This window comes from Dromiciops gliroides, chromosome 4, assembly GCF_019393635.1.
Source record: "Dromiciops gliroides isolate mDroGli1 chromosome 4, mDroGli1.pri, whole genome shotgun sequence".
Lineage (NCBI taxonomy): Eukaryota > Metazoa > Chordata > Mammalia > Microbiotheria > Microbiotheriidae > Dromiciops > Dromiciops gliroides.
Window position 1 is genome coordinate 481,537,289 of NC_057864.1, and position 18,350 is coordinate 481,555,638.

General features: G+C 44.5%; 1 protein-coding gene across 15 annotated transcripts in view; it reads left to right on the forward strand.

Annotated features, from left to right (window-relative positions):
- Nucleotides 1-5,680: 5,680 nt before the first annotated feature.
- The window catches only part of DGKG (diacylglycerol kinase gamma), a 157,246-nt gene continuing 144,576 nt past the window's right edge, over nt 5,681-18,350 (forward strand). For all 15 annotated transcript variants that reach the window (XM_044004932.1, XM_044004940.1, XM_044004946.1 and 12 more), the window contains exon 1: nt 5,681-5,960. The gene's annotated coding sequence lies outside the window, so the exon portion shown is untranslated. The remainder of the gene's footprint in view (nt 5,961-18,350) is intronic.

Here is an 18,350-nt window from a genome sequence, read left to right on the forward strand (position 1 = left end):
TCTCTCCCCGCTCCTTCTCTTGTTCATTAACTCCTTCCTAGCTGGCCAGTGGCCACAACAGAGGTCCGGGTATCTGCCAGGCATTTTTTTTTAACTAAGCCAAATTAAGTTCTGAAAGAAGAGCATAGCCAGGGTAGAGCATCTTGAATAGACCATTTTGCACAATGGCAGAAACTTGGACTGATATATTTGTTCCCTGTAAACTGGACCAATGTCCAACATCCCCAATCTGTACCTACTATGAGCTTATGCCCTCCTTGAAACATTAGAATCTTCAGAGGTTTGGAGCTTTGGAAATGAGAGCATTTACATTGTTTTTGATGGGGAAACAGAAGAGGAGCAAACTCTGGCTCAGTTTGACCACAAACTTCAAAGACTTCAAGAAGAGAAGTATGAGAAGGAACAGAAGGAGGAGGCAAAGTAAGAGGAGGAAGAGAAGAAAGAAAAGGAGGAAGATATAGAATTGGAAGAGACAGAAAAGGAAGAGATAAAGGAAGAAAAATAGAAGGAAGAGTGGGGGAAGAGAAGGAAGAACAGGAAGAGGAGGAAAAGGAGGGAGATAAAGAGGAAATAGGGATGAAGGAAGAGAGGAAGAGGAAAAAAGATGGAAGAAAAGGAATAAATCAAAGAGGAAGAGATGGAAGAGAAAGAGAGAGAGAAGTGGTAGAGGCATAAAGAAGAGAAGAAGGAAGAAAAAGAAGAGGAAGAAGAGGAAAAGGCTAGAGAAGAAAAAGAAGGGGAGAGGAGAGAGGAGACGAAGAGGAGGAGAAAGTAGGAAGAAAGTGAGGTGGGGAAGGAGGAAGAGGAAGAAGCAAAGGAGGAGGGTACTGTGAGCATTAGCCAGGGTTCCCCAGCATCCAAGATCATTGGGGCAGCAGTGATGTGTGAACCAAACAGTTCTGTCTCATCAGAAGAACCAGCCAATATTGCTTTGTGAAGAGCTCCCTAACCACTCTGTTGCTGACTATGCAGCATTTCTAAAAATGTTAATATATTATATTCTCCCAATTACATGTGAAAGCAATTTTAAGTTTGCTTCCTTCCTTCCTTCCTTCCTTCCTTCCTTCCTTCCTTCCTTCCTTCCTTCCTTCCTTCCTTCCTTTCTACCATTTTGCCTTCCCGACTCTCCCCCACCCTCTGACTGTGCCGCATTCTAACCTGACTTGGCACCTCAGAGCGGGGAGGAACCTTGGAGACCATTTAATCCAGCCCCCTCATTTGCCAGATGACAAAACTAAGTGAATTGTGCATTTTTCCTCTTTATCCCAATGTAGATAAAAAGATTTTATGGTGAAATGTGGAATTCTCATTCTCATCTTTTATTGTTCATATTTGTGAGGGTGATTCTACATTGGACACAGTGGGCAGAGGGTCCTAGATTGGTGTCAGGGCTTCAGGTGCTTCCCTGACACACCCCAGCTTTGTCATCCTGGAAAATCACCAAACCTCTCCTTGTTCAAGGCAACAAGGTGCCAAGAAAGTGCCTACTTGCACTGGTAGAAGGAGCTTTCTCACTAAAGTTCCCTGAACGAGAGGAATCATAGGACTGCTCCAATAAACAAACAAATAATAAACCTAAGAATGAATGAATGAATGAATGAACAAATAAGTAATTTTGTTAACTTGCCTATCAACACTTAACCTTATGATCATCCTTTACAAACCTTCCCAAGACCAGTTGAAGGACAGTCTCCTGGGAACACCACCAATTCTAGCATCATAAACATAACAAAATTTAGTGGAAAGAATTTTGGCTTTAGACCACAGAGGACCTGGCTCCATCACTTACAATCTGTGTGACCTTGGACAAGTCACTTCCTCTCCTTGAGTCTTAGCTTCCTTGTCTGTAAAATGGGAATTTGGGGCTAGATGGACTCTGAGGTCCTTGACCCTATGTGTCTGTAAAATTGGCCAAGGCAGTTCAGCTTCTTTGAATCTGTCCCTTTTGTCATTTCTTATAACACAATAATATTACATTACATTCATATGCTCTAATTTGTTTAGCCATTCCCAAATAAGTAGGAACTCACTTTGTTTCCATTTATTTGCTTCACAAAAGGGAGAGGGATAGGTACTTGGGCTCTGGGACTTCCAAGGGAGAAGACTCTGTCTATCAATGCAATTTGGCATATACCCTGCAACTCAGAGTGGCTTGGAATATTGCAGAGGTGACTTGCTTAGGATCACAAAGCTAGTCAGTGGTCTTCCTGGTTCCGAGGCCAGTTCTTGCTGTATATCATGCAAATAACAAAACAAACACTTCATAAAACCCAAAGGGCTGCTATGAATATTTGTATGTGGCTCCTTCCCCTCTTCCCTTGGTATGTTTGGGATATGTGCCAACAGTGGTTGTTATTGTCCATCCTTCAGTTTCTTTTTTTTTTTAATTTTTAATTTTTTAGTGAGGCAATTGGGGTTAAGTGACTTGCCCAGGGTCACACAGCTAGTAAGTGTTAAGTGTCTGAGGCCGGATTTGAACTCAGGTACTCTTGACTCCAGGGCCGGTGTTCTATCCACTGTGCCACCTAGCTGCCCCCCATCCTTCACTTTCAAAGAGGAATGATGACATCACGGGATTGATGTCTTGACTCATGAGTGAACTGGATTTAAGTGAGGCAGAGCTGCCAAAGTCCTCAGCCTCACTCTCTCTGTCAGAGTCATCAAGGTGCATTAAGACAAAAATCAGGACAACTGGAGGTGGCTCAGGATGACCTTGGTGCCTTCAATGTCTTACCAGGCTCTAAGAGCCTGGAAGTATGATGTTGTCCCTTAGAGTAATAGGGAAGACTCCCTGAAAAAATGACAAAAAACATCCCTTAATAGCCTATTTCAATAAATCGTTATACATAAAAAAGATATATTAGAATCAGAGAACTAAGTCAAAATGGAAAGAATATACTACTCACCTCTAGAAGGACAGCAAAACAGGACATGGAAAGGGTGAGAAGGGGAAGAAAGGAAAGGAAAAGAAAAGGGAAAGGATTCTCTTTCTACACTCTCCCCCTGCTCCTACCTTCCCTATTACCGTAAGGGACAACATCATACTTCCAGGCCCTCAGGCCTCAAAGCACTATATCAATTCCAAGTTATTATTTTTGTTATACAACAAATATTTATTAAACACCTCCTGGGGGCAGGCATTGGAGTAATACAAAGTAAAGACAATGGTCCATACCCCACAAAGAATTTACAATCTAGTTCTGAAATATTTAACCTTTTCATTTAAAAAAAAAATCCAAAAACCCCACCATTCAATCATTGGCATAAGGAAAGAAGAAAACTCCCACTTGGGAAGGCAATTCTCACTATGGCTGCAGCCTGGATCCTGCTTTGCAGCCTTAGCCTTACTGAATTGCGTGGAGGCAAAGAGAGGTGAGCTGTCTTACCCAGGATCAAACAGGCAGTATGTGTCAGAGGTGTCAGTTGTCAATAAGCTTTTATTAAGCTTACCTCCCAAGTGCCAGGAACTAGGTTGTTCCATGCAAAGAAAGGCAAAACAGTCCCTTCTCTCAGAGAGCTTTTATTCTAATGGGAGATGTGACAGGCAAATAATCAGGAATGTACCAGGCACATACTGAGTAGATGGGAGGCAGATAATTAACAATGCAAATTATTACCCGGCAAAAGCATGACGCCATTAGGTAGAGGAATGAAGTGGTCTGTGGGCTTTGTCAGGGAAGGCCATTTCCAGCTGGGGGCATTAGGCATAACTTCACAGAGGCAGCATGGGAGCTGGTCTTCAGAGAATGGGTCAGAAATCAAACAGGTGAGGAAAAGATATAGCACATTCCAAGCATGGCAAACAGTATCCGAAAAAACACAGATATAAGAGACAACAATATATGGTTGGGGAGGGGGGAGCGGGAAACTTTCCTGTTGGACTGGAGCATGGATAGAATTACATGGGGGGATCCATAACACAAAAGAAAGCTGAGTGTGTGTGTGTGGAGCAGGGGTACCTAGAGTAGGGGTGTGATGGAGAAATTAAAGAAATCCAAAAGAGAGTTCAACTCACTGCGGGGAGGAGATGAAACTGAGTGGATCTCCAGATGGGAAGGCAGGGGCTAGAACCACACAGGATGGATAGGCATAGATGGGCTACGATTGGCATCACTGGAGGGCACATCCAGATAAATGGGATCACAGATCTATCTGAGTATCTGAGTATCATTTTTATCTTCTTAATAGTCTGGAAGGTGAAAAGAGTAGTTTTTCTTATTCCCATTTTATAGATAAGAAAACTGAGACTCTGAGTGGCTAAAAGACTTGCCCAAGGCCCCAGAGGTAAGACAAGAATCCAGGTCACCTGATTCCCCCCTAAACCAAGTCGCTTCTATGTCTATGCCAACTTCCTGGTAGCTATAAATAAGGTGGATAATGATAAGAATAACAATAAAGAAGAAGAAATGATGATAATAGCTAGCATTATTTAGTACTTTGAGGGTTGCAGAGGGCTCTACAGATGTTATCTCAGTTGATGTTCGAAGTAAACCTGCAAGGGGTGGGGGATGTTATTTTTATCTCCATTTTTGAAAAAAAGTAAATGTCTGAGGCAGGATGTAAACTTCAAACCCAAAATGTAAGTAGATAGAATTGCTGCATGGTTGAAATGGTCACTTCGGAGCATGGAGGCATATACCCCAAAGATAGAAGAGCAGATTAGATGCTTTTTCTTCCTCCATGTTTTTCTCCCCACTGCCCCCAGCTCTGGTTACCGAGACTTTTTGCATTTCCGAGAAGCATCGCAAGTGATCTACAGAAATACAGAGCCAGGGGATCCTAGATCCCACACTAAACCTCTAACCTATCATTTGCATGGGATCTCTGAGAGACCACGCACACACACACTTGGCAAATTGGGAGGTTTTGCAGGCTCAATGAATGCCCACAAGTCCAGCTGTCTCTCTCTGGACAGGAGACAGAGCATCTGAAGTGGAGTGGGGAGCTGTCTCTCCCACAGGTTCCACACCAGTCTTGGGTCTCACAGGAAATGTCTCAGAACTGGCAGGGACCCTTAGTGCCACCCCCTCATTTTACAGATGAGGGAAATGAGGTTCCGCGAGGGAAAGCTTGGTTTTCCCAAGACCCCAGAGGCTAACAGTAGCGGAGGCGGAATTCAAACCCAGGTCCCCTGTTTCCAAATTCCGTGCACAGAACCTCCATGGCCTCCCAGGATGGTGTTTTATGATTGGTAAACCAGCGGGAAACTCCAGAATGTGATTTTGAAGAAAGTAGGGAGCCTGTTTTCTGGTTCTCTGGCTTGGTCTGGGTATTTAAGGAGGTCTTGCTCTGTACAAGTTGGGAGTGAAAGCGAGACTAGTGTTTACAAGAGATGCTTGGGGATGGGGGGGGGTCCATATCAGACATCCTCAGGACAGCAGAACTCTTCAGGAGGAATTCCACTGACTTCTGTCTACCTCTCGTCCCCCACCACCTCCCCAGCAATGCAAGTCAGACCAGAGAAGGGCTTTCCAAACCAGCCTGACTTTGTTTCCCGATTGCCCCAAAGGGGGCTCAGAAAGCAGAGACACCGAAGGCTGGTCCGCAGCCCTGCCGAAGTGCTCAGCTGCAGTGGCTGGGGACAGACAGCTCCACCTTAACAGTGTCAACTGGGGTTGTTAGACTGGGGCTGGGGGGGGGGGGATGGGTGGGCAGAGGGGAGGGGAAGGTTGAGCCCAGAGGAGCGGGGTAGCAGCCAGCCAGAAGAGCAAGGAAGCCGGCCCCTCCCTCTCACTCCCACAGTCAGTCCCCCTCCCCGAGGCAGTCACTCCCCCTTTCTGGCTATCCAGGGAGATGGAGAAGTGGGGCTAAACCTTGGGGATTGCGTGGGGGTAAGCCACCCAGACGTCAGCCTCGGCTTGCAAAGACATTCTGCCTTTTTTTCCTCCCAGTCCTTGCTTGTGCGTTTTTCCTCCCAAGTAAGGGAATCAATTGGAAGCCAGAAGAGCTCCGGGCAGGAGGTAAGACTGCGGTCGGCGCTAGGGAGGGAACTTTGCGCGTTGGGGGTTCCGGGGTCCAGCCTCCGCCTTGTGGGAAGGTTCTTAAGGCAACTTGGGAAGAGGAGGGAACTGTAGTCACTCAATGGGAGGGCAGAGGCTTGGGGAGGGGACACAGGGAGTGGGGAGGTTGCGAGCCTGGAGATCGCTTCACCTGCAGCCTGACCCTCCTGCCTCCTCCCCACCGCACACACCCCTCCCCTGGGACAGACAGAAACCGTCTAAAGTGGGTGAGGGAATCTGGTTGGGACCTAGGAAGTCATCGAACCCAACTCCCCCATTTTGCAGATGAGAAAATTGAGGCCCAGAGAAGTTCTGAGGGTCAGAACTATAGAGCTGGTAGGGAATTTAGAAGCCATTTAGTTCGCCCCCTCTTTTTTACAGAGGAGAAAACCCAGGCGGGTGGAGATGAAGTGATTACCCAAAGTCACACAGGTGGTAAGCATCAGAGGAGAGATTTGACGCCAACTGCTCTGGCTTCAGAACCAGAGCACTTTCTATCGTACCCGGCTGGGACATTCTGTACCGCTAAAGCGAAGACCTAGAGAGCTGTTTGAGAGCTCCCCGCTCACCTGGCACCCCGTCCAACCCACTGGGAAGCAGTACTCCGGTGATCCCGGCAAGATTCAGCGGGCTGGTCCTCAAGGTTGGGAGATATAAGGTTTCAAGAAAGGGAACCAGGTGAATGGTGAGGGGGGTGGCAAGCGAAGGGGGCCGAACTCTCTGTTGGGGGCACCTCAGTTGTGTGATGGAAAGGATCCTCCATCTGCAATGAGAGCACCCGAGCTGGAACCATGAATAGCAGTTACTAGCTGTGCGACTTGGGGCAAGGAATTTCCCTTCCCAGAAATTCCTCATCCGTACAATGAGAGCATTTCCCTAGGCAGTTTCTACATTCATTTCCAGGGTCCCTGTACCCTGACTTTTCCTAAATTGGGGCTTCTTGGGGAAGTAACAGGCAGCCCCCTTTCTCTCCTAGAGTCTGAGTTCCTAAAAAGAGAGAGAACCAGAGCAGCAGACTCCTGGCCCAGCTCTCAGAGCCAAGAGGAGAAAAGAAAGTGGGAGACCACACAAGGATAGGGCTGTAGTTTGGTGTAAAGCAGACTCTCTCAGGATTGGCAATAGTCCTACCCCTTGGACCTAGTGTGGCGCAGTGGAAAGAGCATTCGTCCGTGAGGCAGAGGACCTGGGTTCAATTCCCATCTCCGACGCTTGCTGGCTGTGTGACCTTGGACAAGTTGCCTAACTTCTCTGTGCTTCAGTTTTTTCATTTGGAAAATGAGGAGGTTTGACTTTATGGCAGGTGTCTGTGGTCCCTTCTACTTCTAACTCCAGAGTGAAACAGTACATTAGCCCTTTGGCAGAAGGGAACTACAATTATGTTCCTATGGGGAGAGGGGTGAGATGGGGGAGGTGAGTGGGGGGAGAGATTGTTTTTGAAAATCAAATGACTACAGTGTCTAATGATTGTCAGAGTAGTGGCCCATGTAAGGAGGGAGAGAGACTGAGAGACTGAGAATTGCACTGTGTTTTGGACAACTCATGACTAAAGACTTGCATTCAAATCCTGGCGAGTTGTATGACCTTAGGGAGGTCACTTTCCCTCTGTGGGCCTCAGTTTCCTCCTCTGTAAAATGAGGGGTCAGACTTGATGACTCCTGAGGTCCCTTCCATCTCTAACTGCCAAAGTTAGAATCCCAAGTCCTAAAGTCTCTTCCCACTTTAAAGCTCAAGATCTTGCTACTTCCAAAATTGGTAGGGGAGGTTGTGTGTCTTTGGTAGCCAGTGAGTAGATGTGGAATCAAAGAGAAATCAAGTTCCAATTTTCAATCCTGCTGTTTCCTACCTGTGTGACCTTGGGCATGTCATCCTCCTTCTGTGGGCCTCAGTTTCCTCCTCTGTAAAATGAAGGGTTGGACTCAGTGGCCTTCTAAGTTCCCTTCCAGGACGAGCTCCACAGTTCTCCCATCCTTCATTCCCTCCTCTAAACCCTGTGATCTCATGTTCCTTCCCCTTCTAAATCTCCCAATCCTATCTCCATGATGGTCCCCTCCTGCTCTAAAGCAGTCATTGTTATGATTTCTGAGGTCCTCTGAATTCCACAGCTGATGCTCTCGGCTTTGCCTTGGCTACTGTGGGCCAGCCCCACAGAGATGTGGGAGTGCAGGGCACCGGGCAGAGTCCTGTAACCTGGGCTCTCATTCTGCCACTTGAGCTTTTTTGTTGTTAGGCAAACATTTTATTATTCATGCTTCTGTGCCTCAGTTCCCCCTTAAATGTGGTCTGCCTGGTTACTGGATCAAGCTCAACTCTCTTGCTGTTTTCAGGGGCAAGTTTGTTTAAGACAGTGGACAGGACACAAGGTGTGAGAAACCACGCAACATTGCACATACACTAGGGAAAAAAGGTGGGATGGATGGTACAAACCCAGATCTCTGCTCTGACCTAAAATAGGTTTCAACCCCCCACTCTCTCCCCCCTTCTGCCTCTCTGGAAATACAATTCTCAACAAGGAAAAGTGGGGCTGCAGTGATGGTGGGATTTTGTCATCTTGGTCGATGCTGATGTTTGTTGATTCTTGTCTTTATTTTCATCAATAACTTTTGTTTTTACATGACCTCCTTTCTAAATATTTCCTCCTCTTTCCCCTATCCAGAGTCATTCTTTGTAGCAAAGAACCAAAAAAAGGAAAAAAAAGAAAAAAAGGGCAGTTCAGCAAAACCAATCATTTGTTAAGGAATATGCATGAGTCCATACCCATAGTTCTGTGCGTCTGCAAAGAAAGAGGGGAGATGCATTTTCTCCAAGCTACTCTGGGGTCTAGTCTGGTCAATATAATTACTGTGTGGTCATTATAATTATCTCCAGCATAAAGTGGAGATAATCACAGAGGGAAAGCAAGAGCATTAAAGTGGGCCTAGGAGAGGCTTCTTCCTGAAGCATGGATTTTGGCTGAAACTTGAAGGAATCCAGGAGTTGGAGATGAGGAGGAAGAGCATTCCAGGACATCTGGTGAAAATACATGAGTCAGGAGATGGAGTGTTGTATGCAGGGAATAGCAAGGAGGCCAGAGTCACTGTGGAGAGTTTAAGGTGTAAGAACACTGGGAAGTTAGGAAGGAGTAAGTTTAAAAAGGACTTTAAAAGTCAAAGAGGGGGCCACTAGGGAACGCAGTGGATGGAGCACAGGTCCTGGAGTCAGGAGGACCTGAGTTCAAATCTGGACTCAGACACTTGACATTTACTAGCTGTGTGACCCTGGGCAAGTCACTTAACCCCAATTGCCTCACCAAAAACAAAAAAGTCAAAGAGCATTTTATATTTCATCCTGGAAGTAACAGGGAACCATTGGAGATCACTGAGCAAGGGGCAACATGGTCAGACCTGTACTTCAAGATCTCCTTGGCAGCTGAGGGGAGTTCTCCAGTTTGTTTTCTGGTTCTAATAATTTCATTCTATATCAGTTCATGTAAGTCTTCTCGTGCTTCCTGAATTCTTCATATTAGTCTTCCCTCACCTGAGCAGTAAAATCCCATTACCTGCACATATCATAATTTCATTCTTTAATAGACAGGTACTGTTATTCTTCTATAGGACCAATTAAAGTTTGCGCCATGATTCAGGACACTGAATATAATGCCAGAGAGAGTTGATGGTTTTCTTAGTTTTGCTAAATGACTTCCTCCCTACCCCCTTTTGTTATTTTTTTTTCTTTAAAAGGGAGTTTTCTGAGTGCAGGAGCGGGAGGGATATATTAGAAAATGAGGATGATATAAGAACAAAATGTGTAAGTTAAAAAATTAATCTACCAAGAACCCCTGACTTTGATAATGGGGAAGGAGGTAGGGAGGGAAGGAGGGAAAGACAGAGACAGAGAGACAGAGACAGAGAGACAGAGACAGAGATAGACAGAGACAGACAGAGACAGAGACAGAGAGAACAAGAACGTAGTATCTGATCCCAGTCTCAATACTTTATGATCTCGGGCAAGTCATGACTTTCTGAACCACAGTTTCCCAATCTGTCAAATGAAGGTATAGGAGTGGCTGACCTCTGAGGTCACTTATGGCTCCACTTCTATAACTTTATGATAATGCAGCCACTTGCTGATTATACTAATCCCTGTATGAGACACTGCAGATTACTTACTATACACCAAGGCAAGCACTGGGGCCCTATCTTCAGGAAGCTTTAGTCTACCAGAGATTGATTACCATAGTGTGCTAACAGAGCGCCCAACCTGGAGTCAGAAAGACCTGAGTTCATATCCATCCTCAGACACCTACTATATGACCTGGGCAAGTCACTTAATCCTGTTTACCTCAGTTTCCTGATCTATAAAATGAGTTGGAGAGGGAAATGGCAAACCACTCCAGTATCTTTGCCAAGAAAACCCCAAATGGGGTCACGGAGAGTCAGACACTACTGAAAAATGACTCAATAAACGTTATCTAAAAGGAGTGAGGCAATTTCCAGAATAAGGTTTGCTCGATGTCTTGTTTTCTCAGCATCGGCTGCCATTAGATGAGGTATACTTGTCATCGTGTAACTTAGATGAATGTTTCACGCAAAGACTGGATGATCATGTGTCTGTGCTGTGGTTCGGGATCCCTGATCAGGTAGGGGTTGGACTCAATAGCTTCTGAGGTCCCCCCAGCTCTCAAATTCTGGGCTTCGGGATCTCAGAATCCTCAAAAAACTTTGTCATCTATGATCTGTGATCTCATGGGTCTCCCACAGAGGGAATGGAGAAAATATAGAAGAAGGTCCACCAACTCAAGAGTTTATTATTGGATAAAAAGGCATACAATACTCCCTTCTAAGTCCCAGTAAGGGGGAAGGAAGTTTGTTTGTGGAGGGTAAAAATAATGATCACAGAGAGAGAGTAGTAGATAGAAAGATTGTTATAGAGAGTACTTTAAAGTTTACAAAGCATCTACACCTCTGGGCCGGGTCTTATTATTCCCCTTTCACAGAAGGAGAAACTGAGTGCCAGTGAACCAGAACTAATCCCCAGAACCGGCCCTGGAGTCAGGAGGACCTGAGTTCAAATCCGGCCTCAGACCTTGACACTTACTAGCTGTGTGACCCTGGGCAAGTCACTTAACCCCAATTGCCTCACAGAAAAGAAAAAAAAAAAGCTCTCTTCGAACACTCAACCATTTCTTTTTTAAATTAATGACCTGAGCTGTTCTAATTTTCCCAGTATGATGGGGTTAGAGGTATGTTTCACAAAGTAGCATTTTTAAACTCTTTGGGGGATTTCTCATGAAGGGGGAGGAAAGTCTCTGATGGCTACAAGAAAAGCCAGAGCTAAATTATATTGCCTGGTGATCCTGAAGCCAGTTGATAAATCCCAGACCTACCCTTGTAGTTCATCAATTTAGCCAAAGCCATCTTTATCTGTGTGGTCCGAGAAGGGGGGGGGGAATGGGCACATCCCACCCCAGCACCCAGTGCTGTTATAGCACAGACAAGATTGTACACACAGGAACCCATTTTTCACTTACTGATGGGTGATCTGATGCAAAATCCCCAGGCAGCCAGGGATCAGGAGGTCACTCTGACCCTTAGAAGCTCAGATGTTTGAAATACTTTACTGTGAATATTTTCCCTAAAACGATGTTGCATTTCTCTTTCCCCATTTTTTTGAGAGAGAAAATGCATCCCATTTCCCAAGTTGTATTGGAAGCCCCTGGTTTTCGGGCAGGGAATCATAGTATCTCGAGTTGGGACCAAAAAGATTCTCCAGTTCTACCTCTCGTTTTACAGATGGGGAAACTGAGGCTCAGAGGTGTAGTGACTTGCTCACACAGGTAGTAAGCAGCACAGATGGGATCTGAATCACCACTGTTTTTCTCATAGGATCATGCTATAAAATAAATTCAATCAAGGCTCAAGGACTCAGGGCAGGGCAGCCCAGAGGGAACACAGCCAAGGCTTTTGTTGGATTCTTTCCCCAATGTACCTTCTAGGGAGGAATAAAGAACTTCAAGTCTCCTTCCATTCCATCTGACTCCGCCCCTGAATGACCTCACAAAAGGGAGCACTAATCCCCAGAAGCCAAAGCTCTGGACTCTAGGCTAGCAGGAGGCCGCCCCATCCCCCTACACATGATCTGCCCAGTGGTCTGATAGATAGAATATTTGCCCAACCTTTCCATCAGGGTTTGGTCAACCAGAAAGCCAATGGAGGTGCCCAAAACAGCAGCCAGTTAATTCTTCTGGCAGATGGAAGAGGTCAGTACTCTGTCCATTAGCTCACACTGCCCCTCATCCTTAAACCAGCCTATTTACTGAAAGATCAATGTGTCCATCTTAAATCTTCTCAGGCATACTATTAAGGAGAACAGAGGAAACACAGTTACCACCAGCTTATGAAACTTGCTGACAATAACAGGGGACAAAAACAAAAAAGGCATCTCTTCAAGGAAGGAGAGATATCTCTGGCAGTGTTTAGGCTCTGGGATTCGCAGGACAACAGGGTAAGGAGCCTTGTGGTAACTCGGCCAGGGCCAGTATCAATGTATGCCAGGTGAGTGGTCCAGGGTGTTAATTTACTTGAGATCAAAATGTGTGTATGTCTGTGTGTGTGTGTGTGTGTGTGTGTGTGTGTCTGTATGTCCAAAACAAAAGACATCAAAGACCCTTGACCTCAAGGAACTTACTAGAAAGACATGACTCATGAAGGAGGAATCCAAAGTAATGTTAGACTATTGGAGCCCAGCTCTAAGTATTGGCTCACAGGACCATAGCAAGGAAGACTTAGAACTAGAAAGAACCTCAGAGAACATACAGTCCAAGCCCCTCATTTTACAGACAAGGAAACTGAGTCCCATTGAGGCTAAGTTATTTATCCAAGGTCACACAATTTCAAAAAAGAAATCATTCTAAAATAGGGTACCTAGGGTCAGAAGGAGCTGGGAAGGGGAACTTTGTGGGGAAACTTTTCAGTTGTTTTTCAGTCATGTCCAACTCTTTATGATCCCATTTGGAGTTTTCTTGGCAGAGATCCTGGAGTGCTTTGCCAGCTTATTTTACAGATGAGGAAACTGAGGGAAACAGGGTGAAGTGACTTGCCCAGGGTCACACAGTTAGTAAGTTTCTGAGGTCAGATTTTAATTTAAGAAAATTAGTCTTTCTAATTCCAGGCCTGGCACTCTATCCACTATATCACCTGCCTGCCCTACAGGAAACTAGGGCAAGAAAAAATGTAACATGGAAGTTGAGAGAAAGAAGAAAGGAGAATGCATTCCAGATTTGCTTTTTTCTATTTTCATGATCCTTGGGCCTCGTTTCTCTCTTTGTAAAATCAAAAGGTTAGACTAGACTGTGGGTTCTTCACCTTTTTTGGTGTCATGGATTCCTTTGCCTGTCTGATGAAGCCTAAAGGACTCCTCAGAATTGTGTTTTTGAATGCATAAAATATGTAGCATTAAAAAGGAAACTGATTTCATTGAACTACAGCGATCAACATTTTTTTTAATTTTATGGACCACAGGTTAAGAACTTCCAGATGAAGTGGTCTCGAGTATCTATCTAGCTATAGATTTTATGCTTTAGATGGGGATAACTTCCTAAGCAAAGGTACAGATGTGGGGGACAGGAAGAAGTAATTAATGTTCCCTCATTTTATTTTATTTTTTCTGGGGCAATGAGGGTTAAATGACTTGCCCAGGGTCACACGGCTAATAAGTATCAAGTGTCTGAGGCCTGATTTTCAACTCAGGTTGTCCTGAATCCAGGGCTGGTGCTTTATCCACTGCGCCACCTAGCCGCCCCTTAAAAATAATTTTTTTAAAAATGAGGAGCGCATAGCAAATTGGCAAAGATAACAGAGGATGGGAATTGTCCATCTTGAGGGACTTAACCCCAATTGCCTCACTAAAAAAAAATTAAATTAAAAAAATTTATTTTTAGTAGTCATGTTACATGATAGTCATAAGTGGTTCTTATGAATAATTATAATTGGTGCTGATTTTAGTCTTTCTCTTTTCCCTTTTGACTTCTTTGGCATCTACAAACAGGATCACTGTTGCTAGTTTCCTCTGATATAACAAAGAGTTTACTATTCATCTCTCATCCATGCACTTGCACTCATGACTGCTAGGGCTGTCTGTGCCCTCACCTCCCTCCTGCTCCAGCCTCCATTCCCTTATTCACTTAGCCCCTCCCTTTTCTGTGTCTTTCCCCCCTCCCCACCACCAAAGAAATTCTTGAGTCTCTCTTCTACCTGTGGATACCATCCATTCCTTATTCATCACCACTCTAAAAAGCAAGCCCTGGGCATCCTTAGTGCTGAAGGTCTCGAAACATCAGAAACTCTGGGACCAGAAATTGTCAATGGCCAGGCTGCCACATATTCCCTACTATAGGGGGAGACAATCAGTGGCAGAGGGCAGGGGAAGGGACAGAAAACAAAAATGGATTCTGAATCCTTGGCACCTGAGAGTCAGAAGGAGAGAAGAAAGTAATACTAGTTGGGATGGAATGGGAGCAAGTGGATTTGGAGTCCAAAGATTTTGGTTATGAACACTCCATTTCAGGAAAGACCTAAGCAGACTTGACCAGGGTGATAAAATATGACCTATGAGAACCGGTTGAAGAAAGTTGGGGGTATTTAGCCTGAAGAAGAGAAAATGTGTCTATCAAGTAGAGGAAGGATCATATATATGTAGATTTCAAGATGGAAGGGACTTTAGAGATCAATTTATTTAAAAAAAAAAAAAAAGGAAATTTAAGACCAGAAGGATTCTGTGACTTGCCCGGTCTGAGGCAGGATTTGACATCAGACCTTCCTAATCCCCGTATCCAATGCCTTGCTGATAACATCATTTCTGTGCACTTATTTTTCAGTTGTGTCTGACCCTTCATAACCCCATTTGGGGTTTTCTTGGCAGAAATGCTGGAGTGATTCAGTATTTTCTTCTCCAGTTCATTGTACAGATGAGGAAACTGAGGCAGTTGGGTTAAGTGACTTGCCTAAGGTCACACTGCTAGTAAATGTGTGAGGCTGGATTTGAACTGAGAAAGATGAGTCTTTCTGAATCCAGGCTGGCCACGTATCTGGCATGTCTACTCTCAAAGAACTGAGAAAATTCACCTCTCCCCTTTTGCAAAAAGAGGGGATCATGGATGTGGGACATCATCCATATAATCCTATATGATTGGTTTTTCCTAAACTGCTTTTACACCTCTTTCTTTTATTCTTTGTTAAAAAGAATGACCTGTGTATGGGGAGAAGGATTCATAAATTAAGGTGACTTGAAACCAAAAAGAAGAACAATAAAAATAACAATGAATGATAAAATAATAATAAAAGTAACAATGAGAGTAGCAATCAGAAGGTCTGTCACCAGGAAGATTGATTTGGATTTCTGCTTGGTCTCAAGACCAAGAACAATGGGTAAAAGTTGAAGAGAGGAAAATTCAGTAGCTCAAAGGGGTTCTTGGTGCTTAAATCAACTCCAAAGTAGATTAGGATGCTCTGGAAGGTAATGAGCTCCTTCTAACTGGAGATATGCAAGCAAACTCAGGGTCACAGCTCATCCAGGGTGTTGTAGAAGGGCTCCTGGTTCAGGAGCAGATTACACTGGATGGTCTCTGAGCCCAAGTTTGGAAAATGGGAATGATAACTGTCACTACCTATCTGTTTTCTATTTTTTGCATGTACCCATATACTTACATGGTTTCTCCTGTCAAGACTATAGTAAGCTCCCTGAGGGCAGGCATTTTTGTCTTTGCCTCCCCAGTGCCTAGAACCAAGCAAATACCTAATTGATTGATACCTTTCCTTATGAGATTGTTCTCAAACAAAATAATCTGTGTAAAAATGCCTTGTAAACCTTAAATGACCATATGAGTAACCATTATAGGGAGGGAATAGACAAACCAAGAAATAGCCACCTGGACCTGGGACCTGGTAGAGAGGCAGCCTTGGGTAATGAGCAGGATGTTTGGAGTCAGGAAGACCTGATTTCTCTTTCAGAACTAGCTAAGGTCCCTTTCAGCTCTAAATCTATCTTACGACCCTTAGTCATTTATCTTATCTTGGTTTCCCCGTTTGTAAAATTAAGCTATTGTTCTAGGTGGTCCCTGAGGTCCCTTGAAACTCCAAGTCTATGATCCTGTCATCCTACCTCTATGGGCCTCAGTTTCCCTATTTGTAAAATCAGAGCGTTGGTCCTTTTTGAGTCCCTTGCAGCTCTGAGTCTATGATCCTATCCTTGTCTTGTAGTCATTCTACTCCCTTTTGTGGGTTCTGAGGATGAAAGACAAAGCGGAGGGTGGGGAGGCAGTATAGCTGCAGGGGAAAGAGCAAGAGAAAGCAGGTGCCTGGGTTGCCACAGGTTACCTCTCCCCAGTCCAGAAGCAGCTCACCCAACTAACATTTGGCTCACTGGCTGTTCCAAACTTAAGCCTTAACCTGATGCATTTTTGGGGGGAGCAGAGGGAGGGAGAAGATGAACTCAGCTTGTGGTGATTTGGTTTCTATGTTGGTTGGTTTGATGGCTGTCCCATCCCAGACATGGCCAGGCTCAGCAGAGCGAACCCTTCCTGGGCTCTGGCTGCAGATCTTTCTTCCAGTCCACTTCCCAAAGTCACTTCTGGCTTAGTGCTGAACTCCAGCCTCCCTAATGAAGTTGTCTTTGTCCCTCCTCCAGGAATCGGTGTGTGTGTGTGGGGGTGCTTTTTTCTCCCCGCTTTTTGAGGGGGAATGCCTCTTCTTTTACTGAGAGTTTAAAATAGCATGTGTTCCGAGTCCTGCCCATATCGCACATTTTATTGCGCCTGCCCACAGGAAGACAGGGCAGGTATACCACATGTTGGGGAGGAAATAATGAAAGTCATAACGACACATTTATGTATTGCTATTGCACTCACAAGTCTGTACAGCACTTTCTTCACCACAGCCCTGCCCCGTCAATGAGAGAGTAGGAAAATTGTTATCTCCTTAGGTGGCAAAGGGGCTAGAGTCAGGAAGACGCGAGTTCAAATCCAGCCTCAGATACATATGAGCTGTGTGACCCTGGGCAAGTCACTTAACCTTATTTGCCTCAGTTTCCTCATCTGTGAAATGGGGGTAATAATAGCACCTGCCTCTATGGGTTGTTGTGTGGGTCAAAAGAGAATATCTGTAAAGCACTTAGCACATAGTAAGCACTATATAAATGCTATCTATAATTATTACTAGATGAAGAAACTGTGTCTCTGGGAGATTGCCCATGATCAATCAACAAGCATTTATTAAGGTCCCACTAAGTGCTGGACACTGGGGATATAAAAGCAAAAGTGCCCTCATGGACACTATATTCTTATGTCAAAATTTTTTTTTTAATTCATGGTCACAAAGCTATTAGGGTATGAATTGAACCCAGACTTCTCGTGATATATTTGTTGTACCACTAGAGTATGTTATTGGAGGAAAAAACAGTCATCTAAGTGATAAGGCAATAACCATTTATTAGATGCCAGGCACTGTGAAGACAATTTTTTAAAATCAGTCCCTACCCTCAAGGAACTTACATTCTATCAAAGAAGTCCTTGATTACAAAGCTATTAGTGTCTGAATTGAATCAGGTCTCATAAAGCAGTTCCTTGAGCAGTGCCTAGACAGTTTTGGTATCATTCACAGACCCCTTTCGCTGTCTTGTTGAGCTCTAAGGGACCCCTCCTCAGAATAACGTTTTTAAATGCAGAAAATAACACACACAGTCAAATAAAGGAAACCAATATTATTGTAATAGGTTTTTTCCCAAAAACAAAGTTCATATACCCCATGTTAAGAACCCCTGTTTCACTGTACAGTACAAGAAGGAAAATGGTACTTAATCATTCAGTAATCATTGATTAAGCATCTACTGTGTGTTGGGCACTGTTTTAGGCCCTGGGAATACAAAGACCAAAGAAGAAACCCCTCTTGACTTCAAAGAGCTTACAGTCTATTAGGGAAGACAATATGTATGTTAATAAAATTTCTGAAATGTAGCACACCCCACCCCCAACTGGGCACTCATAGATTGGATCTTAGAGAATTGCCTAGGGTACAAAGAGGTGAAGTGAATTGCCCAGGGTCACCCAGCCAGTGTATATCAGAGGGGAGACTTGAACCCTGGTATACCCCCCTCCTTAATGCAAATACCTTCCTTCTATTGATTATCTCCAATTTACCCTGGCTATATCGTCTTTGTACCTAGTTGTTTGCATTTTGTCTCCTCTATCAGACTGTGAGATCCAGGAGAGAAGAGACTTGGGGTTTTTTTTTCTTTTCTTTGTATCCTTAGCACTTAGCAAAGTGGCTGACCCATGGTAGCCACGAAATAATGTTTGTTGACTTGGAACATGGACTATGTCAT